Here is a 26,438-nt window from a genome sequence, read left to right as displayed (position 1 = left end):
CAAAGTATCTATGATCATACTCTTTTCTTCTAAACAGGTTTTAAGTTTATAAATTTCTTCATAGAGATCATTTTCATCTATAGCATCCAAGAAATCATCATCTTCAAAAGCCATCAAAAGTCTGTAATCATTACATTGTTCATCTTCATCACTAATTGAAAATCCATCACTGTCTTCATGTGTATAATAGCTCTTCTTACTTACATTCTATTTCTTGTTCCATCTAACTGGTTCCTTACCTTTATCAAGCTTATCTTTATGAGAACACTTGGTTGCATAGTGACCGACTTTTCCACAAGCAAAGCATTTGAAAGGTAGCTTACCTCTGAATCTTCCTGAACCTCGTTGAAGGTTCTTGACAAGGTTTGATTCTTCCTCTCCTTCTAATATATGTCCTGACTCATTGTAATCTCCATTTCATGAAGCTTTGAATGCGGCTTCTCTCCTATCTGACGGTCCCCCTTTTCTCATTTCGAAAGTAGTTAGGATTCCGTGTAGCTGTGACATGGTAATACTCTGTAGATCCTGTTTTTCTTCTATGGCAGAGACTTTTGATTCAAACTTAGAAGACAAAGATCTTAGAACCTTTTCAACCAAAGTAACTTCTTTTATCTCTTCACCCAAGTTTTTCATACGATTAACAATCTCATCTATACGTAAGAAATAATTAGTCACACTTTCATCATTGTACATTCTGAGATTTTCATATTGAATTCTGAGAGTTTGTAGTTTTGCACATTTTACCTGATCATCTCCTTCATAGCTCAGAATGATCTTGTCCCATATTTCCTTTTCAGTTTTGAGGTACATAACCTTGACAAATTCTGATTGAGATAAAATCCCTAATAGAGAATTGACAGCCTTTGCATTTGTTTCATACTGCTTCTTACCAGGCGTATCTGTAGGAGTTGCTCATGGAAACGTGTATCCTTCTTCCACAATATCCCAAACTTCTGTACCAAGAGATTGAAGATAGGCTGTGATTCTTACCTTCCAGTAGATGAAGTTGCTCCCATCAAAGATTGGTGGCCTGATCGATGCCTCTTTTTCGTAGTTGCTCATGATGATAGATCTTCCTTCAAGCGATCAAGCTTCTTTTGAAGGACCTGATCTGATACCAATTGTTGGAAATAATACTGAGAGGGGGGGTGAATTAGTATTATCAAGTCAATTATTTTTTATTCTGTAATTAGATTTTCATACGCTACTTCAGTTAGTGAAAACGACGTATATACGCAACTACAGTTAAGGAAACTCACGTATAACTTGTAGACTTATAATTTAATTTATTCTTCAGATGTTGGTAATTAATTTGTGTGTGAGAACCATATAACCAGTAACCAGGAACAGTAAAATAGAATAGATAGTCACACACAAGAACACAAGATATAAGGTGGAAACCTAATGTGGGTGAAAGCCACCTGCTGCAATTCGTCTCTATCTTCTTTCAATTAGAAACTTCTTTTTACAATGGATCTGTATTGGTGCAGTCTTATACCAGTACGCAGGCTGCTACCTATAGAAGGCTACAACCTTCTCTCGTTCTCCAGCTTGTCTTGGAAGGGGGCTAGAACCTTCTCTCGTTCTCCAGCTTCTCCTGGAAGGGAGCTACAACCCCCATAGCTCTTGTACTAGCTGAGGTACTAGTACGTAGGTGCTGACCTACAGAAGGCTACAACCTTCTCTTTTCTTCCAGGTACCACGTTTCATAAATTTTCAGACTGGATCCATGAATAACATCAATCAAATATCAAGTATATCTGCATTAACCAATCTCCTTTGCACCAAACAAAACTGAATCAAATAGTCACTTCTCTGAATGTTGTACCCAGAAAATAGTAGTAATAAACAAACACCAATTCTGAACCCAGAACACTGCAGCAATAAACATAAGTAGCTAAAACATATTTCAAGAGACGTGCGCTACTTCAATGTGTACAACCTACGTGCATATGCTGCTGAATTAAGGTCAACCTTTTTATACGCTATTTTGAATTACAGAACCAGCGTGTATACGCGCCTTTGCTTCACTGAACCTGCGTACAAATCTATAAAAGATAATTTATCCTTTTCACTTATTCAGACATCAGTTATACCCAGATTATCAAATTTATAGATAAAGTCATGCGCCAAAAATAACAAATCAAAATTACACAAAGATACTACTATTCAAGCCTTAAGATCTTGACCCATCAATAGTACTTATCCTTCTTCTTGCGGTCAGGTTCCTCCTTGATTCAGATCCAACGATGCACCATATCCCAATGACCAGTATTCTAGATCTAGCTCTTCATAAGATATTCAATGCTTGAGTCGATGCCTTTGCCTAATGATCTCCTTCCCCTTTTATAGTCTTAGGCCTTACACAATACCATGGTCCAAAACCATAAAGAATCAATATCTTGGACCAAATAATTGGGTTCAACACTTTAAAAGAGATACCATTGTCCAAAACCATAGGTCCAAATACCAAAGACTAAATATCATGGACCAAAAATAAGTTTTCCCACACGTACGCGCTTTTCTTTGCATGAAAGTGTGTGCATATGTATACGCGTCTTTTGATCGTTTAACCCGCGTGTATACACACCTTGGTTAAGAGGAACCTGCATATATCTCTTTTTCCTTCATTCTGAGAGCCTGAACTGAGATCTGTCATTTTAGTGAGTTGCCATCAAGGACAACACCTGTGTCATAACGCCAAACCTGTGCCATAATGCCAACAATTAAATCCCTTTTCTAAATTGAAATTTGAATATGATGGACATAAACCATGTTTAAATGGCTAAGAAGGTATGCATACAACTTTCCATAAACATAAATTATTTTTCTTAAATCCTATTAATTCTAAATATGTTTGAGGCAAGATTCATTTAATTCAAAGTTTTACCAAAAGTTAGTTTCAATTCACAAGTAACTATTTTCAAAGATTAATTTTAGCTTCTAACGAAAAATTGCCGTTAACGCCATGTAAATTTAGGAATAAAATATAATTATTTTCATTACTTTCAATGAATTTTTTTGGGATTACATTGTTGTTACCATTTTCAAAAACTTAGACTTTTACTCTTGTGGACCTTTCTAGCTTTTGATGTAAGTGTGTTTTTTTTGTGTGTTTAGTATAGAGTTGATATATTGATATATATTTATTCTAAAGTAAAAATAAAATATTATTAAATAAAAAAAAATGAGTTATAACAAAAATAAAAATGAATATATATGTTTTGTTAGTTTTAATTAAAAATATTATAAAATATTATCAATGTAATTCTTAATCTAATATAAAAAATGTATGGTAAAAATATTTCATTTCCACTATTAATTATCATTAAAATATATTGATTTTCACATCAAACAACATAAATGTATATCAATTCTATATATACAAACTATTTCAATATCTATATTAACTAATTATTTGATTATCGATAGGAAAAAAAATAATCTTCGTTATAATTAAATATGTCATTGATCAGGAATTAAACAGGAACACAACAAATTATAGAGATAACCATAAATACATAGATACAACATAAATAATACTTCATTTCATTAATGTAAAATACTGAAATATGCTTACAAACAAAAATGGAAATAAACTAGCTCAAGCAATGGTAGCTTATCTCTGAGGAGAGATGTGACGACTAAGTGCCTCTGAACTGTCTTACAATGAGACTCGAACGCCTATTTATTTTTTAGAAACAATGCAGAACCCTAAACGTCCAAAACTCTAACCATAGGAGATGAAGTGCCAAACTATGGGCACTATTTCGGGGAAATTGGTACATCAACTTCCTGGGATCATAACTTTGGCATACGATCTTAGTTTGACGCACACAATACCTCATTAGAAAGATCTATCCAAGGACTACAACTTTGGAATGAGCAACAATGCAACCATGTTTCTCCCAGTTTTCCCAAAAAAACGTTGTTTAGGGCCTCAAAATGGCTGCGGAAGTTCATGACTCGAAAAATTGCCAAAAATATTAAATTGTGCTACAAATAAGGAAACTAAAAAACTGAAAGAAACAACGGTGGCGGTCCAAGTGGAATTGGCGGGTAGCCACCAATATCCACGTGGATCATTCCTGATCCCTTAGGAAGCAATGGTCCCCATAGCGTTGAGTTCCTCCATGAGATGAGGAAACTTCTGCTAAACTTGGTCCTTGGTGAGCCACTTTGCCTGGTGAAGGAGTTAGCTTGCTTTGACCACTCAATACGATTGATTCTTCTGCTGGCGAGTGTGCTTGATCTGTGTGCCCATGATCCGATCAGTTGCAACTTGTTCCATGCAATCTGGATTTAACTTTGTTGGTGTGAGTTGTTCTATAATGTCGGATGTGTCTAGTAATGGTGGAAAGTATGGACGAAGGTAGTCCACATTGAACACTAGGTGTAGGCCAAGAAATGGGGGAATGCTGAGCTCAAATGCATTGTCTCCCATAGCCTTGGTAATGGTGTAAGGACCATATCGGAGTGGTTTGAGTTTCCGATAGGCTCCGGTAAGGCGTTCCTTTTGAAAATGCAACTAGACTTTGTCCCCACCTGAAACTTGTGTGGCACCCAATGTTGATCATGTCGCTGCTTGTACTTGGCATTTTGATTTCTCCAGACTGTCATGGACCTGCTGGTGGATATGTTGGATGTGCTCAATGAGGTTGTTCTCCTGATTTGTTTCAAACTAGACGTGAGCCGAATTTGCTTGAGTAGCTATAAATGGCATGACCACATCAATGGGACATAGTGGCTGGAATCCCAGGCGCACCTGAAAAGGGCTGTGGCCAATCGAGCTGTGGACAACCCAGTTATAGTTTTGATGAACATAGGGGAGGCTCTCATCCCATGTGCGTTGAGACTTTGAGTTGTACATGCGCAAAATGTGTACGATGATCCTGTTGACAACCTCTATCTGGCCATCAGTTTGGGGATGGAAGGCTATGGACTTAGTGAGTTTGGTGTCCATCATCGACTAGAGACTTGACCAAAATGTACTGAGGAACTTAATATCCCGATATGAGATGATAGACTGTGGGATCCCTAAGTGTACCCACACTCGTTCAAAGAAGAGTTTACCAATGGCTTCTGTTGTGATATTCTTCTTACAGGCCACCATAATGTTCGTCTTTTAGAACCTGCTGATGACCACAAAAACACAGTCGTTTCCATGCTTAATAGAAGGAAGGCTCGACATGTAATCCATGGAGATGGATTCCCGAGGTTGACTAGGGGTAGGTAGTGGAGTATAGAGGCCTTGCTTCTTGATGGTCGGTTTGGAAATGTTGTAGGCAGTGCAGGATCTGATGTACTTCCTGACATCTTGTCGAAGATTCAGCCAATAGAAATAATTCTGCAATACTGCCATTGTTTTGTCGACCCTGAAACGCCCAACAACCTAATAATAGTGTGCTTCCCAAATCATCTCGGCACGCTTGCTTGAAGGAACACAAAGGTGACCCAGGTGGCATAATAGGGCATCCTGAAGGTGAAAATCTAGAACATGCTGACCCTCTAAGAGTATTTGGTATGTGTGGCCGAAATCTGTGTCGCTTTTGTAGTGAAGTGGCCAATCATAAGTCTTGTTCCCACAAGAGTTGAGCACGATGGTTAATGTCATGATCGGTGGTCGACTGAGGCAATCTGCAACATTATTGGTGCTTCCCTTCTTATACTTGATATACAAATGGAACTGTTATGGGTATGTGGACCAATTCTGATGGAGATCATTTTGCAACTTCCCTTGCATTTGTATGAACTGTAGGGGTTGGTTGTCTACGTCGATGATTGTTTCCTTCCCCAAAATGTAATCTTCCATTATTGGTTGGCCTCCACAATGAAATACATCTCTTTGGCATAAGTGGGATACTTCCAGACTATGTCTAAAAGTGTCTCACTATGATATGCCACTAGATGCCCATGTTGAGTAAGGACTGTCCCAATAACATAGTCAAAGGAATCTGTCTCGATCTCAAATGGTTGTTGCAAGTCTGGTAATGTGAGCACTAGTGCCGAGCAGAGGTGATGTTTCAACTCTATAGATGCTTTCTATTGAGACTCATACCAAAAGAATTTTTCTTTTGCTCCTTCCTTAGTGACTTGACTCAAGGGCCAAGTGATATGAGAAAATCCTAACACAAAGCTGCAGTAGAAGTTGCAAGACCAAGAAAGTTGTGGAGCTCTGTCAGAGTGGTTGGAGATGGCCAATCCCGAATGACTTGGATCTTGGATGGATCCACATGCACACCCTATTCATCAATAATGTATCCCAGATACTGAACTTGGGTCATGCCAAATGTTCATTTCTCCAAATTGGCACATAAATTTTGTTGCCACAATGTTTCAAGAACCTGTCGGATGTGGTGGAGGTGCTCTTCCCAACTCTGGTTGAAGATCAAGATGTCATCCAAGTATACCACTACAAATGAGTTGCTGAATGGGTGGAAGATGTCATCCATTAGCCTCATGAAGGTTGCACAAGCATTTGTCAACCCGAAAGTCATAACCAACCATTCAAAAAGGCCCTCCTTGGCTTTAAAGGAAATCTTCCACACATCGGAGAGTTTGATTGGTACCTGGTGATATCCTGACTTCAAATCGGTCTTGCTGAAATAATTTTCCCCCTTCAATTGGTCCAGAGGTCATCAATCCGTGGGATGGGGTACCTATTCCAGATAGTGATCTTGTTAAATGCCCGATAGTCAATACAGAGTCTCCAAGTCACATCCTTCTTCTTTACCAACATGATCGGGCTCCCACAAGGTGATGAACTTAGTCAGATGTGATCTTTCTGTAGCAGCTCCTGAATATGCCTCTTGATTTCAGCGTTCTCCAGAATGGAGCATCGATAGATTGGTCCATTGGGCAGCGACGCACTTGGGGTTAGATCAATGGAGTGCTTGACCTGACAGTGCAGAGGAATCCTCATGGGGGAGGTGAAGATGTCCTTGTACTCCTCCACGACCTTGTCCATATGTAGTTGTCGTGCGGAAGGGCCCTGTCTGGAGGTTGTGGCCACTATCTTCTTCTGTCCTTGAGGTTGTATCATCAGGAAAACAAATTTCCCAGTTTTGGAAATGAGCCTATTGAATTGTTTTGCAGTAACCAAAGAGATGGCGGTAGGCGGTGCTACCTTCGTTATCCTGTACAACTTATTTCCCAAAGTAATAATAACAGCACGAGGCCTTGACTCATATACAACATTTCGCTTCCACAAGTATGGTTGGCCTAATAATACATCACAAACATCAACGGGAGCATCATCACACAATGCCTCATTCGTGAAGGGCTTGATGTTGTATGGAAGGTGACACTGCTGGCTCATGCGAAGATCCCTTCCTTGGTGAAGCCACCCGATGGTGTACAGTTGTGGATGTGCTGTGGTCGGTAGGCCCATCCGCTTCACGACCTCTGCCGAAATGAGGTTCTTTTGGCTCCCGCTGTCTATAATGAACTGTAGCGGGGAGCCCTTTACCCACATCTAGGAGTGGAAGAGGCGCTCCTCCTCCTCTGGATCTTCGGGTTCCTCCTTCTAGATCTTCGTGGTGGCAACGGTGGCATTGGGCTCCACATTGATAATCTGCTTCCCTTTTTCATTCCCCTTATTAGGTTTTGACTTAAATTTTGAACATGCATCTGATTTCGAAGACTTTAGCTCAGCCACCAGTGACTGCTTGGCCTGACACTCACTGTTTTTGTTGTCGGAGCTCTTATGGAACTCACACCACTTTCTTGTGTCCTGCTTTGGCTTCGCGATGTTGTTCTTTGCTTGTGGCTTTGGCGGGGTTGTCCTGGGCCACCCTGCCTTGGTTTTGTCCTTTGTTCAGCGGTTTGAAGGTGCCTTTCCCTTACTTTGGATTTAAAGATCCAAAGTCTTTCTTCTTCTGTTTAAACTTCTATTCGATCTTGACAGTGTATCGATGCACCGTGCCAAGTGAGGAGATGTCTAGGAACTCCATCTCATCCTGGATGTACCTGTGTAGGCAGCTGCGGTATTTGAGTACCAAATGCAGCTCAAAATCGTTGATACCCAACTTTGTACGAAGGGTATGAAAAATATTGGTAGACTCCGGCACGTCTTGGTCCCTTCCCTGCTGCAGTGTGGTCCACTTTATGTATTTATCCTCATAGCTTCTAATAGGGTAGTACTTCTCCTTGATGCCATTACGGAATAAATTACAAGTGGGTGTGGATGAAAACAGTGAGGCCGTACTTTCATCCTTCTGCTCGCAGTAGGTTTCCCACCAGTCCTTAATGTGGGGGGCGCCTTTGAGAAGAGCAAAAGTAATATTTTCCTAACTGGAAAAATCGTGAATAGAAAAATACCCCTCTAGTAGATTTAACCATTTATCTATAGCGTTTGCATCTATCTGAGCCTCAAGTATGGGAATGCCAAAGTTAACTTGTACCTTAAAGGGTGTGGCACTTCCAGAGTAGCCTCTGGAAGTAGATGTGTCACCCCTGGGTAGTCGCTGAGGGATCTAGGAAAAGTTGTCCATCATTGCGTTCCTTTTTTGCTCAAGGGCCTCTTCGGGTAAGATTTTGATAGGATCTCCCACCCTATTGTCTTTCTTTTCATCTACCATGGGAGGCCGTTGGGATTTGTGAGGTTGTTCATGCAAAGGTTTGACCAGTTCAAGCCCTAACACCTTATATCCCGACCTCGTTGGGGACATGCAAAGGAAAACAGAGAAAGATAGACTATTCTAATATCATTGATTCGGATTTAAATAGGAATGCAACAAATTATAGAGATAACCATAAATACAGAGATACAACAGAAATAATACTTCATTTCATTAATGTAAAATATTGAAATATGCTTACAAACAGAAATGGAAATAAACTAGCTTGGGCGATGGTAGCTTATCTCTAAGGAGAGATGTGGAAGCTACATGCCTCTAAACTATCTTATAATGAGGCTCGAAGGCCTATTTATTTTTGAGAAACAATGGAAAACCTTAAACATCCAAAACCCTAACCCTAAGAGATGAAGCGCCAAACTGTGGGCCTCGTTTTGGGTAAATTGGTACATCAACTTCTCAGGGTCATAACTTTGGCATACGATCTCCGTTTGATGCGCACAATACCTCGTTAGAAAGATCTATCCGAGGACTACAACTTTGGGATGAGCAACAATGGACCCATGCTGCTCCCAGTTTTCCAAAAAACATCGTTTAGGGCCTCAAAACGGCTCTGGAAGTTCAGGACCTGAAAAACTGCCAAAAATAGTAAATTGTGCTACAAATAAGGAAACTGAAAAACTGAAAGAAACAATGGTGGGGGTCCAAGTGGAATTGGTGGGTGGCCACCAATATCCACCTGGATCAGTCATGTTGAAAGAAAATGAGACACTTAAAGTAAAAAAAATCAATTACTATTTCAGAAGACTAATAAGAGGGAAATGCATAATTTATTTAATTTGTAATAGGAAATCAAGATATAGCATTTAACTTATGATTGGGTTGTTGGGAAATGTGGCAATGGAGGTTAGCATTTAAGAGCGGGGGTGGCATGGCCATCCAGTCCCATGCATAACACATGTGAAGTGTTCCTACCTCATTCATTGTGATGCTAAGCCTTTCTTTGTTCAATTGTTCTATGAGGAGAGTCCATGCTCTCCTATTTTATAGTGTGCTTAGACTCCTTCCCTCCCGCTAGTGAGACAATTTTGATAGTTGTTTTGGTAGTGACGGGTATTTGTTGAATAAGAAGATTGTAGAGTCATATTATAATTATGTCCTTTTCATGGGACGATAGTAATTTTTGTTTTCATGCAAGCTAATTTGGCCACTATGTCTAGAGAGACCTAATGCTTGTACAAGATGTTCAATATTCCAACAAAGTTAAGTCTTTGGTGAAGAGTGACTTCATATTACAAACTCTGCACGTTCCACTAGAGTTAGAGATTGAAGTTATTGGTGGCATCATACCACATTCAATGCATGTGAATTCATCATCTTAGGAAAAGTGGGTTAGTTATATGAGGTTATAGTCTTATTTTTCTATCGTATGTGAATTCATTCGCTGAGGAAAAGTGGGATAGTTATATGAGGTTATAGTATTATTTTTCTAGCTTATTTTTTAATGGATTTGAGACTTTGTGGTGTAAGTCCGATGGTTTTGTCTCATATTCTATTGGGGTGCACTCTAATTTATCTTTTAGTATTTCTTGGCAAGTAGGTGACTCTGCCTAGATTTTTTCATCGGTTTCTTTGGGTTATTGATCTTCCTTTTCTTGTTGGATTAGGCCATTTAGAATCCCCAATATCACAAGGCATTTCTTTTTTTTTGGCCTTCTTAGCACTAACCATCTTAGTGATGGTCTATTTTGGGTTAGATGTCTTGATTGGTTTTTCCACTTTTGGGGAAAAATCCCCTAGCAATGTATGCATAGTCACTAGGGAGCTAGAGGTAGAGATCTCCAAGAAAAAGACTTGGTCCACTAAGTTGCACCTATCTTTCATTCTACATGAATAAATTCACCAACTTGAAGCCCTCATCAATAACGGTAGCCAAGCATATTCTGACTCCAAAATTCTAGAAGAGCCAATTGGGTTCTTGACCCTAGTTATATAAGAGGAAGATGGAGCCAATATCGGAAATCTATTACCCTCCATTGGTAGATGAAAACTCTTGTGGACAAGGTTTTGAAGCAGAAGTATGAAGACTATAATGATATCATCTCTTCTTTGAATGAAATCAAGCAGATGCAATGGTGTTAGTACTCTTGTTTGGCTAGACTCCATGCTTGTTTGGGTAGCCTTCAAGCTTGGCTAGCTCACCTCGAAAGTCATCTTTGGTGTTGAGACTCATCACATGATATGCCTTTTAGTGATTTTTTTTCTTCTCTATGTATTTTAGGACATGATAGTTCTAGTAGTTTTCAACAACAAATGTTTTATTTTCTTATACTTGATCTTAAGTTATTAATTTAAAAATCTAGTTTCCGTAAAGATGAATTGAATTCTTAGTTAATAAATCTGGTTGCCCTAAAGATATATTGAAATCAATCATTATGCGCCATGATGATTGGATGATGTACTTTAAAATTTTAGGATAATGAAAACTTTATATATATATATATATATATGAGTCAACATTATTGTATATTTAAAAATAGATTATTGATAAAGAAAATATTTTAATGTGACAATGTAATTAACATATAAAATATTTCAATTACCATATTAAATAAAATATTTCGATGTTACTATGCATATGGTTAAAAAAATTGTATATATTATAAAAAATAATTAAAAAATATAATTCTCTTTAAACTAAATATTATTTTCCATATTGTTTTTTTTTTAAATATTTCTTTTAGTTGTTTTTGTTAAAATCCAAAAAAAAAATTGGAATGACAAGTTTAACCGAAAGATAAATCCATCCAATCAAAAATAACACCCACACATATATGTATTGTTTGTAAACATATATATATATATATCACCCACCACACAAATATCTAAATGTAACACTAATATTCAATCATAAATTTATCAAGTGCCGAAACAAATATCCAAGTATAAACCCCTGTACACTTAAAAATTTACTTTTATATATGGAAAAATTTGATCTAGATCCATAATTAACATAAATCTATGCTTCTGATCTCTTCTACATAATACCATTAATACTAACAATAGACGGAATAGGGTGGAGTTATGATCTAATTTTTAAATATCTGGAGACATTTCGAATAACCACCTCAATGGTTTTTGTTCCAAGTGATAGTTTTTTTTGGTAACTTTTTAGTTTTATTTTTCAATTTAATTTGTTTAAATTATAAGATTAAACAATGAACTCCTTATTAGATTTTTTTGAGGATATTAAATTTCTATGTGCAGTTAAAAAAAACGAGTTTAAATAATATAAATCAAGCTTTTACTATAAAACAATCCCTAAACTCTAAAAATCTCACTTTTTTTTACTGTAAAATATTTTCTATTTCCCATGACCATAGTTAATGCCAAAAAGTTCGGAAATTCGTCCATTCGATTCGATCGGCGAATAATTCGTTGAAATACGATTAGGTTCGTTCACTGTTTTCTTCATTTGCGCAGTTAAATAGCATTACAGAACGTTGAGCCCAACTACATTACTTTATATAGATAATCCGGGTTTGCAGATCTGCTTGATGGTAATTAACTGTTTGGACATATTCGTAGAGTGTTGTGTGCTTAGCGGGTTCAGCACTTAACATGCGTTGCACCTGTTTCTGCATTTATTCAACCCTCCTAAATATGTCATGCTGGCATGAAAGCATATAACTCAGAAGAAGTTAGTTTTCTGTTTGCGTTCTAACGCTCTATTTTCAGCTGTTCGTGAAGCAATCGCGTTTAAACAAGTTGCTTTTCTGGATTTTGGAGATCGCAAAATTCAATATTATTCTTTCATCTTTGGTATTCCAATCGAATTCTCTTCCGCGCTAAAGCAATTTGCTTATTGAGTTTTACTGGTCATCATTTTTATTAAACCAAGGTAGTAGATATACTACTTTGGGTTTTATCTCTATTTTTCTGTTTAGAAATTATAAAGTTCAATAAAGTTTAGAAATTTCAATATTCAAAGTTATTGGAAAGGTACAAGAAACAAAACAAAATTCTATATACATAAAATATTAATTGTTGCTTTTCTATTAATCATACAAAACATGATTCTTACAATGAATTCAGTAAAGGTTATTTATTTTTTTCTAACTAGTTACTCTTCTATTGATAGCATGATTCTTACAATGAACCGAGTCAAGGTTATTTGTCATTTTCTAACTATGACTCGTCTAAAATATCTTGACATGTAACCACACACTAAAAATTATCTATCACTTAACTCTTGACTCAATACTCAAATCAATACTCAACGCTTAGTTAACGCCCTCTCTAATTTTAATTAACTCCACATACAAAAGTAATTATAATTTCTAAAAAAACCACTTTCTTTTTATCTTTAACCCAGTAATATGTCTTTCAGCTTTGTCGGCGATTTACATCTTTGTTAATATATAGCTCTAAATCTAGGTTATTGATGAAACAACTCCGCTTCCTAAATCACCTAAATAAATAATTTTGGCTGCCTTGCTGACCGAAAAGATTTTTTCGTACATAGAGTAGGTCAATTTGATCGTTTAACCTATAATGGCAGAACAAGTCTCTTTGTTGCCTATTTTGGTTCAGGTAGAAACATAAATTTCTTATTTCCTTTAAAATTTTACTAAGTGTTTCTGATAACTGTATTTAAAAATGAAAATTAGGAAGATAAAAAATAGAGTGGAAAATAAAAATAGGAAAATAGAAAGAATCGTTAAAAACTTTTTTTAATTTCATTTTTGTTTGAAGATTGGAAAGCCAAGAAACCAAGATTTTGGGGCGCTGGAATGCCAAGAAAGCAAGGAAAAAAATTGGTTGAAAGTAGATTATTACTCATTTTTTAAATATATTTTTATTTTTCTAAATATATTTGTATTTTGACAGAATTTACATAAATAAATAAGTTTAGAAGAGTGATATTCTAAATAGGTATTTATTTATTAAATAAGAATTTTGGAGAAATAAGTTTTGATACTAAAATGTTATGTTAGACTTTTTAGAGATTTAAGTTTTTGAAAGGAAGAGTAAGTCTGGACTTTATTTATTTACTTTTTGGGTGAATTGTATTTGGAAAGTTTTTATATAATTTAGAGTTATTATAAATTATTCAAATTTTAAAATGAATTAAAAAAAAATGATTGAATATTTCTTTGTTTAAAAAAATATATATATATAAATATATATACTATCAATTTTTTTCAAAATTAACAATGCATTCGAACTTAGTAACTACGCTTGAGACACTTACTACGAACATGGAAATAAAGAAATTTAACAGACTTCCAGTGGAGTGGTGGATAAAGCACTACACTCCAAAACGGTTACTCAAGTTACCCTAATACCCAAAGAGTTTTATTAATTCTGTCCACAACCGTGAACTAATTTTGAAAACAAGATTGGTTGTTGCATGTTGCTTGCCCTCTTGGTCAAAATTATTTCATCCCGAGTTTGTTCGAAGTTGTTAAAAATGCAACAAACTCTCTCTCCTTTCAATGTTTTTTAACTTTCAAAATCGAAACGGTAGGACAAAGGGTTTTAGCGAACCCAAAAATTCTGGCCAACACCAGTCCTGCGCGTAATTCAGCAGTACTTTACTTCAACCAAATTAATCAATTCCATCAACAAATGTGCACGACTATGATGGGATAGAAATACAAATATATTCCCATCATTACAAAGTTTCGCACAAACCAATAAGCAGAGCAGCCTTGTTTTCATGTTTTCTCATGATTCAACGTACATGTTTCTACCATTTAATTTGGAAACAGTTGCCACATCACCGAGTTGATACTATTCTTGAAATTGTCAAAACAAAAAAAAGAGGACATTGCATGTGGGTGAACGCATGCGCCTCATTGTTATGAAAACTATTCATTCCCAATACAAAATAATTTTTTATTTTATTCCACGTACATCACGATAGAGAATTTGTCATTTTCGATTGATATTCCATTTTTCGATATACATTTTCAGAGAATTTCATGTTTAAGACTCACAGACAGACATTAATAACATAACACTCCCCCCTCACACCCAAAACATAAATACAAAAATATGTGGCTTGCAACTTTAACTTACGGAGGTTTTCGTTATGATTAAAAATAGAAGCAAAGGAATTACCGGATAAAAACAATTTTCTCGGAGGAAAAAAATATTGGTTTTTTATTAGATATAGTCTAATGCATTTATCCAAATATACCAAAATACTAGCCTGCAAGGTGGAGTGAAATATATAGATGTGCTATTCTCAATAAGAATACTCTTGGTTTTATATCTTTATATTAGATATAGAGTCTAATGCATTTATCCAAATACACCAAGATACTAGCCTGCAAAGTGGAGTGGAATATATAGATGTGCTATTCTCAAGAAGAGTACTTTTCTTCTTGAAAACAAAAACAGTTTTGTCTTTGTCGTTCCATTTACATATTTTTATTTCATGGTGTAGAAATTTAACAAAAATCAAAACATTTTGAAATGTTAATACAACACTAACTAAAACAACATATTATATGAGAGGGAGCATGCTCTCATCCCGAGGAATACCATCCGTTATATAGCTATATTAAAGGAAACTGTGAAGTGCAAGAAGTCCCTCTTTAGATAAACCATTTGCCACTGTGTTTGATTCTAGGAAGATATATTGGAATGAAATGGACTCGAATGACTGGTTTAATAGTTTTATAAGATCCATCCAGTAGCTTAGATCAGGAGGCGCGAAATTGGTTTGGCCCTGTATGCCTTCAATGAGAGCATTCGAGTCTCCATCAATGAAGATGTGATCCAACTATAGTTTCTTTGCAAACCATAGTAAACTCTAGAGTGTCGGGATTTATGCTCTGGTGTTGGAACAGTGGTCTCCATTCCATTATAGTTTGTAATGTGACCAAGAGCATATCTTAAGCCATGCTCCACAACCACAATTGTCGCCCTGAGAAAACCCGTCAAACAATCCTGCTAGAGAAATATATTGTGGGAGGTTCGATCTCATACCAGTCCTTCGAACAACATGTGTAAGTCCCTCCTGAGTACTCATCCATGCCAATATGTAGGAGCATATTTGGGGAACATTAATTGAAGCCCCCTCAAAAATACAAAAAATCCTCATGCACCAGAGCTCTAAGAATACGAATAATGGGACTGACTTGTGCTTCCCATAGCTAGATACCAACCATCTAAGACACAGTTCCACAATGGAGAAACATTGAGGAGGAGGAAGATTTAACATCAACAAAACATGTGTCCATACCTGCAAGGTTACATAGCACTATAAGAAAAGATGTAGGGCAACTTCCAAGGATTTTCTGCAAAATGGACACCATCCCGGTCCTTGGTAACCCATTTTGCACAAATCCCAAGTAAGGATATTATTATGCCATGCTAACCAAGAAAATATGATAATTTTCAAGGGAACTTTCCATTTCCAAACATTCTGAAACCAACAAGTATTAGTCAAGGAGTAGTATGAGCAAAGTATATACTTGTAAACCTCTGAGATCACCATAGAGCCAAGATGTAATTTCCCAAACCAAGTAAGAGTATTTCCCTTCTCGTTCTTACATAGACCAGCCTATCGAAGACCTTGGATGTACTGTTTCCATGAACCAGATTGAGCTCCAACCAAGCCTATTTCCTGCGCCTCCTTCCAAATAGGATAATGGTCTCTCCATTGTTTAATGACCTACTCCAAAAATATGAGACCTTTGATATAAAGAAATTCAATTATTTCCTCCAAGATACAGATAGACGGGTTGACATCTATCAAAGGGTCGATACCCATCAAAGTATGGTTCCCTTTATGAAAGGACTACCAAAGCATATGTAAAAGCCATCTTTTAACCTTGTGGAAGCTCACCAAATATTAGATCCTAATCTAACACTAATACCTCCACTTCTATACCATTTCGTGATATCCAACCTCTTCAAATAATTCATCTTTATAATATCTTGCCATAGTCCCTTGCCATAGCAAGCTCTCAAGAGGATTTAAGGAGAAGTGCCCACCCAAATAACTTCATGTCCAATAAACCCCAACCACCACTCTCCTTAACCTTAGTAATTGCTCCCCAACTCACCAAGTGAAATTTGTGGATCTTTCTGGTACCACGCCAAAGGAAGCGAGTGACAATAGACTAGATCCTCTTAATAACAGTCACTGGAAGCACAAATAGATGAGTCCAGTATATAGACAATTGTTGTAAGGAAGACTGTATGAGAGTATGTCGCCCCCTAGTGAAAGCCACCTGTGAGTCCATTTGTACAGTCTGTTTTAGAATTTATTGAGAATCCAAGACCAATCCCCAGTCCAATAATTATTTGACCTCAATATACAACCTAGGTAGGTGAACCCATGCTCCAACTTTTTGATCTCAACACAAAGAATCTATATATTCAATCTCCTCCCTATCACAATTAGAAAATAGTAGGTTCGATTTACTATCGTTAGCAACCACACGAGATGTCACCCTGTATCTCATAAGAATAGAGTGTCAAATAACCCATTGTGTCCACAAGACCAGGAAGAATGTGAGGACATCATCAATTAAAAACAAATGCGAAATATTAGCACTGTGAACCAATTTGAGTGCCCTGGAGGTATCTATATTTATAACCTATATAATCTTTAGAATTAAACCATCCATAACAAGAATGAAGAGAAGAGGTGATAAAGAGCAGCCTTGACGTAATCCTCTACTAGCCCTGGAGAAAATTGATGGAAAACCATTAATAAAAATAGAAAAACTCACCATGGTAACGCGGGCCATGATCCAATCCACTTTGTGCATCGCTAGGCCAAACTTGGTTAGAATAATATGCAAGAAATCCCAATCAGCGTAGTCATAAGCCTTCTATAGGTTTAATTTCATAAACATGGCCTCCAATTTCTTAGATTGAATAGAATGCATGCACTCTTGAGTAGTGGCTATAGCATCATGTATAAATCAGTTTGACAGGAAGTTGAATTATTTGTGAGAAATATGGTCGGGGAGAGTGGCCTTAATATGACCAACAATAATCTTGGATATCAATTTATAGGTAATATTACGAAGGGAAATTGCCCTGTAATCCAAGAAGAATTGTGGATGTGATGCCTTTGGAATGAGAGCTAAAAAGGTGGATTTTATGGCCCGAGAAATGTGTCCTGTTGTGCGAGATTCCTCAACAAGATTTTGAAGGTTTTGTCCCATCAACTCAAAAAAAATGTAAGAACAACTCCATCGTCCAACCATCTGGACCAGGATTTTTATCCTTCACAAAGGACTTTAGAACCAGATGAATTTCCTCCATACTGATAAGGAGGAACAGGGCCTCATTAGAAGCCTGTTTGGTCAATTTAATGTTCTTAAATTGAAAGAATAAATTATCGATCGGAGTTGGTAAACTTGTGAAGTGCAGATGCACTATATATGCTAGAAGCCCATTCTTTTGTTTCGTAAGATGATGGATATGTTTTTTTTGAGATTTTTGTTGTTTATCTAGAATTTCATTAGAGTTAGATTTCTACAAATCAATACTTCAAAGTTAGCCTATTGTTAGAATCAATGATAGTTAAGCTATTGTTAGATCAAACTATCAAATCATATTTAATTGATTATCATCTAAAAATGTCTTATGCTATTCATCCTAAATTTATGAATCTATATAAACACGTTGCTGCTATGAAAACATATTATTAAAATCCAAAAGCTTGTTTATGACATATATACAATTCTGAGCTTCAAGAGCATTAATGAAGTTTCTGATTACAAATTGGAGAATGATATAGATTCTAACTCTAAAAAGCATGAAGAAATTGAATATAATGAAGCGAAAAACGTTAAAGGACTAGACTATGTGAAAAACTGTAACTATAAATGAAATGTGAAATGATAACGAGATAACTAAGTCTATACGAAATAATGAAAACAATGAAGTAATTAAACTAGAATGTAGCGATAACAAAAAGCATTTTAATGAAAGCAATTACAAAGCAACGGAATAAAAATAAACTAAGACCTTGATAGTCTGTGGGGGCCCTCTGCATCTAGTAGGTATGATTCACACTCACATACACATCAAATCAGCAAACTAACTTCAAATTAATGCAAAAGCGAAGGTCTGGTTCATAATTTCTTCAACAATTAACTTAATACTTCCTCTCTGTTATCGTTTACAGAGAATACATATTTATATAAAATGCATGCTCAATCTATTGAGACATTCATGCCTACGGATTTGATGTTTAATCCTTATTCAAATATGAATCTTAAACAGGAAAAGCGATATTCTTCGATTTTCTATTTGGAAAGCAAATCTAGAAAACGTGTTGTGCCTGAACTGCTTGCTGCTATATGTTGACCTGTATCTTTGACCATGCTGTTGTGCAATCCTTTTTATGAATAGGCTTGAGCGAATAGGAAGAGATCCATGAGGGTATCAATCCTCATCTACATATATGCTTAGTTGTTTCATTAGCACACCAGAACCCCGCAAACCATGGAGGTAGCTGCAGATTTACAAAATGGCTGCATAATCATGTTAATTCTGTAGCTAATGCACTCTTTAATACAACAATAAGTAACATTAATGCATATGAGAAATAAGACATGTAAGAGTTATTACCTTATAAAAATCTATGATTTACTGCCTTTATTGAGTTGATAGTGATGATGAAAAAGAGGAAAATGGTGTAAAAGGGGTGTCAAAACAAAACAATTATGGAACTCTACATTCCCCCACGTTGAAGATTTTGTATTTCCTCATACAAACTACAAAATTGATATATTCAACTACTGTGTTTGCTTGTATACTTCTTGCAGTACATCCAACTTCATATTTTTCACTTTCTTTCCAGTAATTTCCATCCTTGGTTTTCTCTTGAGGATCTTGTATTTCAAGTTTATAACTTGTTTCTGTAAATCCTTGTTTTTATTCTTTAATTTCTTGTTCTTATTAAAGCACAGACTTGGATGTAAGAGGAGATTATCACTCTTAGCTATTTGAATTTTGCTCTGTGATTTCAAGGCTTGATTTTCATTTTTGATATACTTGTTTAATGTCTCCGGTTCAAATATTTCTTGCCTCAATAGATTGACTACTGGAGGTTCTTATGGCTCATTAAATTGATTTGTATTCCTCTTGAATTGGAATCAATGTTCTTATTATGTCCCTTTTCTCCAAGGATTCAATATAATCATAAATCTGTCGTTGCACTAGATCAATCTCTAGCGTTCTTCATCTTGGACTCTGAGGAGTTGATGTGACAGTTGATGATGAAACCCTCGGTAGTGAAACCCTTGGAGATGAAACCCTTGGAGATGAAACTCTTGGAGGAGTTCCTGAATTTTCTTCTCCGAATTATGAGTTTCTTCTATTTCTATACTGACATGCTCTGTGCTCTTTGAGGGTAGTCCTTTTGATGAGTTGAGTTTAGTAATCATTCTCAAGGCTATGACAGGGGTCTTTTGAATTTTCTTCCTTTCTATTTTAGGCTTCTCTGCTTGTGATGGAATCTCTATTTCTCTTCTGGCTTTATTTCTTCTAACATTTCTTTTTTTCATTTTCTCTAAAACTTCTACAAGTGGGATGTCATCTTCTGATAGGTTCTGTGGTTGTTGTGGCTCTTGTTCCTGTGTCGAATCAATTTTTATTTTCCTTCCCCTTTTAGGTCTACTATTATTTGGCTTCCCATGAGTTTCTTCCTCAAAGTGATTTCTAACTAAAAAACTATCCCAATTATCACCTATGTTTTGGAGATGAAATTCAACAAGTATTTTGATCAAACCATTGTGATACATTGTATTATCTATAAACTAAATTCTCCTTTGTACATTTCCTGACATCTTCCTAAGACTATTCAACAAGAAATATGGAAGGTTTAATTCATTTTCTTCAAGGAAATTCATTAGCAGCCGAATATGATAGAACAACATATACCCAAACCTTCCTTCATAGGTAACAAATTTTTGAATTATTAGAAGTAGGTTTCTCCACTTACTTTTTAGTGTTGTGCTTGGGATTCCCTTCTTGAAAATGGTGGTGTCCACGCTTGGCTTCTTCAGGAAAACATTCCAACCCTCTATTTCTATTCCTCTGTTCTTGAATCATTTCTCTCCAATCTGTGACAGTCTAGTGGCTTCATCTATAAATGACTCCGTCACCATGAATTTGATGTCCCTATCTCCACTTCGACTCGATCAAAGGCCTAGGTGAAAGATTTAGTCACTTATTTATGGAAACCATCGAATTTTTCTACAAATTTGAGCCACTATGCTTTCTGCGGTAATTATTTCGTTTGAAGATATCCTTCCCAGAATTTCTTGCCTACCCGCTCTATTCTGACTATCACACCCATGGCTAAGAAGCTTTGTTTCACGACTATTTTGTTTGACCGGGTAGGATGGCTTGGTAGGATTGGATAGCTTGGTAGGGACTTTAGAGTGGAGAGGATGAGAGTGTGAGTGATGGAACAATGAAAGCATAATTCATGAGGATATAATGGAATGAAGAAAAATCTAACCATTAAAATTATTTATGCTTATGTTTTGGGTGGCCAATTCAATGGATCGGGATATGAGCGATGATGACTGTAAGTGAATGGCGACTTATGCAAGACTTGACATGACACAACCAACTCTTTGCAATAATGATTTTGATTTCTGGTAGTACCCTTTCTTATAATTCATATATGTAATGTTTTAATCCCTATTATTAAAATAAAGCAATGCATACCTTTGAGTTATTTTCTTGCTAACCTTTGGTTGCTTTTTATGCTATCTTCAGGTACATTGCAGTGGAGGGAGTCAATCATTCCCTCAATTGCATGATCATAGGTGTCTGTCACATAGGCTGTAGAAAGTCACCAAAGCTATAGAAAATCAATGATTCTATAGCTATTTATATTTGAAAAAGAGAGGGATAAAAGAAAATGGGATTCTAGAAAATGGAATACAAAAAAATTTAAGATGCCAAGAATCCTTGCTTTTCATCTTGAATTTTCTACATAAGCATGCCAACAATTGTTGGTTTTCATGCTTATACATATTTATTATTATTATTATTATTATTATTATTATTATTATTATTATTCTATATATATATATATGAAAAAGAAAATTCTAAGGTGGAGAAGAAGGATATTTCTTCTTAACCAACTTCAAATCATATTTGTCTTGGAAATTCTTTACAAATTCCTCTTTTGTCATTAGCTTGTGATAGATCCTGAGTCGATTCCTATTCACAAGAGAGGAAATTTTTCTTCATCAATAGTCCTAATTATGACTGCTCCATTATAAAAAAAATTCAATCTCATAAGGCCCAAGCCAGTGAGTTTGAAATTTTCCTTGTTAATTTTTGAATTTTGAATCAAAGAGTAATGCTCAGTCTCATGGCTTGAATTTTCTTTCTTTGATGTACTTATCATGCCATCTGGATCTCTGTTGCTAGACTAAACTAGTATTCTAGATAACATCTACCTTATTTTATCAAGCTCATTGAGTTGTCCCATTCTTTGTTTTTATGCTTCTGATAAGTCAAGTCCCACCTTGACTGTTGTGTTGTAGGTCTGAATTTGGAACTCAATTGGAAATAGGACTTGCTTCCCATAAACAAGTTCATAGGGAGTATGTCTTGTAGTGTTTCTCCATGTGGTACGGTAGGCCCATAAAGCTTCTTGAAGCTTTTTAGCCCATTCCCTTCTGTGCAAGTGAAGTGTCTTTGTAAGGATTACTTCAATCACTTTGTTGGTAGACTCTACTTGACCATTTGCTTGCGAATGGTATGGAGTAGAATTCCAATGCTTGATTTTATATTCTTCCACTATCTTTTGCACCACTTTGGATGTCAATTTCTTTCCTCGATCTATTACAATTTATCTTGGGACACAAAAACGAGTAAAGATATCCTCAAAAAGAAAAGAAACTAGAGCATTTTTAGTAGCAAAAGAAAACTCTTTAGCTTCTACTCATTTAGTAACATAATTAGTGCATAAAAGGATATATTTTTTTGTTTTGAAGATGGATTAATTGGTCCAACAAAATCCAAAGCCCATTTTTGAAAAGGTTTGTTGAGTACCGAAGGTTGTAGTGGCATTTCGTTTGAAGGAATAGGTTTCCCCATTCTTTGACAACTATCACACCTCTTAACATATTCCTTGGCATCAATAAAAACGGAAGGCCAATAATATACAAAGAGGACTTTATAAGTAGTTCTTTTGTCTGCAAAATGAACCCCACATGGGTCATCGTGGCATAATTTAAGTATTTTAGGTATTTCATCTTCTCTTAGACATCTTTGGATGATGAGATATGGTCCTGCCTTGTATAATTCTTCATTTATCCATGAATAAGATTCACTTGATTGGATTATTCTTCTCTTTTCTCTAGGAAATAAATAGGAGGGTAACTTTCTTGGATCTAAATAATTAGCAATATCTGCAAAGCAAGGTGATTTACTAGAAACTGCAAAAAGATATTCATGAGGAAACTTATCCTCTACAGGCATATCATTGTTATCATTTTGAATTCTAGATAAAAAGTAAAAAATTGTGTTTTGTTTTCCAGGTCAGTGCAGAATGGTGATATTGAATTCTTGTAATAGTAATAGCCACTTTGTTTCTCTACCATTAGTAATTGGTTTATTCATTAAATATCTAATGGAAGAATGATCCGTATGAACGAAAGTTTCATAGGTAGTAATGTAATGTCTAAATTTATTAATGGCATGAATGACAACTAAAAACTCCTTCTCAGTTACAATATAATTTAGCTCTGCAGGAGTTAAATTTTTACTGGTATAGCAAATGGCATGAGTAAGGTCTTTTTGTCCTAACACAACTCCTAGAGGTGTATTTGAAGCATTAGTTGATATATTAAAAGGCAATTTCCAATTAGGTCCTTTTAAGATAAGTGCTTTAGAGATCTTCTTTTTCAAAGTTTCAAAAGTCTTTTGACAATCAAAGTTCCAACTAAATTCACAGTCTTTGGTGAGTAATTTGAAGAGTGGAGATGTAACGTTTGTGAAGTTTTCTATGAATATTATATAATATCCAGTAAAACCAAGAAAACTCCTAAAATCTCGTTGACAACTAGGGATTGATTATTTGGAAATAACTTCTATCTTAGATGAGTCTACCTTAATTCCATTTCCTAAAATATGGTGACCTAAAACAATTCCTTCATTCAACATCATAGAACACTTTTCATGACTTAATGAAAGATTTTCTTCTTTACATATTAGGAGAAATTTTTCTAAATTTTCAAGTGCTTCTTCAAAAGAATTTCCATAAACTATGAAGTCATCCATATACACTTCCACACAATCATGAATAAGATCAGAGGAAATTCTTAGTACTTCCCTTTGGAATGTTATTGGAGCGTTGCATAATCCGAAAGGAAGTGCTCGGTAATCATAAGTTCCCCATGGACAGGTGAATGCGATTTTTTCTTAATATTCAGGAGCTACTTGAATTTGATTATACCCACTAAAACTATCCAAAAATGAGAAATATTTGTTCCCTGCTAATGTATCTAAAACTTGATTTATGAAAGGAAGTGTAAAGTGATATTTCAAAGTTTCTTTATTCAATTCCTTGTAATCAATGCATACTCTCCATTTTCCATTTTTCTTAGGAACGATTACTAGGGGTGAAATTCATTGACTGTCTGATATTGGATAGATGAAATTTACATTTAACAGTTTCTGCAATTCTTCTTTAACAATTTCTTTTAACAAAGTCTTTCAGTAGAAATCACATGAGAGAAATATTTTTTGGCCGATGTGTTTCAAACCAACAAGTGTGATTCATTATCAGGACCAGATGAAGAGGCAAACTATGGCAATGGCTTAAATAGAGAGAAATGTAGAGACATAATTTCAAGTAACGGCTATATTTGAACAATAATGTTTAAATTATAAAATTAATTTATTAATATATTAAAAACAAATATTATTAAGTAACGACTATATTGAACGGCTAGTTTTTGAAAAAAATATTTAAATAATGATATTATTTCATTAATTTATTAAAAATATTAATAGGTAACAACTATATTAAACTGTTAGTTTTTGAAAAATAATATTTAAATAATGATATTAGTTTATTAATTTATTAAAATATTAATATGTAATGACTATATTAAATGGCTAGTTTTTTGAAAAAATAAATAAATAATGACATCATTTCATTAATTTATTAAAAATATTAATAGGTAACGCCTATATTAAACAACTAGTTTTTGAAAAATAATATTTAAATTAATTTATTAAAACCAAATATTACTAGTTCTTGAAAATTAATATTTGAATAACGATATTAATTTAATAATCTATTAAAATATTAATATGTAATGGCTACATTAAACGGCTAGTTTTTGAAAAAGATATTTAAATTAATTTATTAAAACCAAATATTACTAGTTTTTGAAAAATAATATTTAAACTGTGATATTAGTTTATTAATTTATTAAAAACAAGTATTAATAAGTAACCGCTATATTAAACAATTAGTTTTTAAAATAAATAAATAATCAAAGTCAAACTTTAAAGGAGACGAGTCAAAAATTATAAAAACGAGTGAAGACCCTAATCGAGACAAGATCATTTGATAAATAAAATAACTAACGGAAATAAAATAAAATAAATTAAAAATAATTAATGGAAAAATAAATAAAATAAAACAAAAATATACACAAGTCAAATAAATAGATATATAAATAAATAAATAAATAAAAACAGAAACATATATATATATATATATATATATATATATATATATATATATATATATATATATATATATATATATATATATATATATATATATATATCCAAAGAAAAATAATTAATAAATAAAACGAGGTCAACAATAAAATATGGGGCTCAGGCCCATTAAACAAATAACAAAAATACTAAAAGGAGTTAAGAACGAATAGGATGATAAAATACATAAAAAACACGAAGGATCAAGAAAATAAACTTTAGTGAAGAACAAATCAACAAAAAAAACTATAAAAGGATGTCAATACCTAAAAAAGAAAGACAAAAAAAAAACTAGGAGGACAGAACAAGGACGCAACTTCTACTAATATTCCAACCATCATCTGTATTCAAATTATTCATCTTTTTTCAATTTCCAGGACCTCCCTAAATTTATGATGATGGAAATGACTAACCTTAGCAACGACTTGGGCCTCCTCAATGCAAATGCGATGCTCATATTTATCTGCATCCTCCACCAAAGTAGAAGAGCGGGTCCTACCATGCTCAATATCACTAAGGCTTTCCTCAAAGCTAAAAAAGGTCATAGTGCTAAGAAAGATACCAAGCGTCAATTTTCTGGTGTTCATCTTCCTTTTATCCAAGGGACCACTGACACGATTGCAAGGATCCTAAGGAAGCATAAGGTGGCTTCAACCTTTCGGCCTTTAAATACCATTCGGAACTCCCTTAGATATGTAAAAGACCCAGTGGACCCCAAGAATATGAAGAGTGTTTACGTTATCCCATGTTCTTATGGGACTCCCTACATTGGTGATACTGGTCGCTCAATTAATCAAAGGATTCGTGAGCATGCTGCTGATATCAAGCATTGCAGGACTCGCTCCTCTACTTTGGCGAAGCATGCAGATAAATTTAAGCATGCATATGCATTGAGGAGGCCCAAGTCATTGCTAAGGTTAGTCATTTCCATCATCGTAAATTGAGGGAGGCCCTAGAAATTGAAAAAAGACTGAATAATTTGAATAGAGATGATGGTTGGAATATTAGTAGAAGTTGGGTCCATGTCTTGTCCTCTTAGTATTTTTTATTTAATATTTTTATGTAGGTATTGGCATCCTTTTATAATTTTTGTTGTTTATTTATTCTTCACTAAATTTT

This window comes from Pinus tabuliformis, chromosome 1_2 (genome assembly GCF_031772625.1).
Source record: "Pinus tabuliformis cultivar Carrire ecotype Pingquan chromosome 1_2, CPIR1, whole genome shotgun sequence".
In the NCBI taxonomy this organism is placed as follows: domain Eukaryota; kingdom Viridiplantae; phylum Streptophyta; class Pinopsida; order Pinales; family Pinaceae; genus Pinus; species Pinus tabuliformis.
This window is presented reverse-complemented; position numbering follows the sequence as displayed.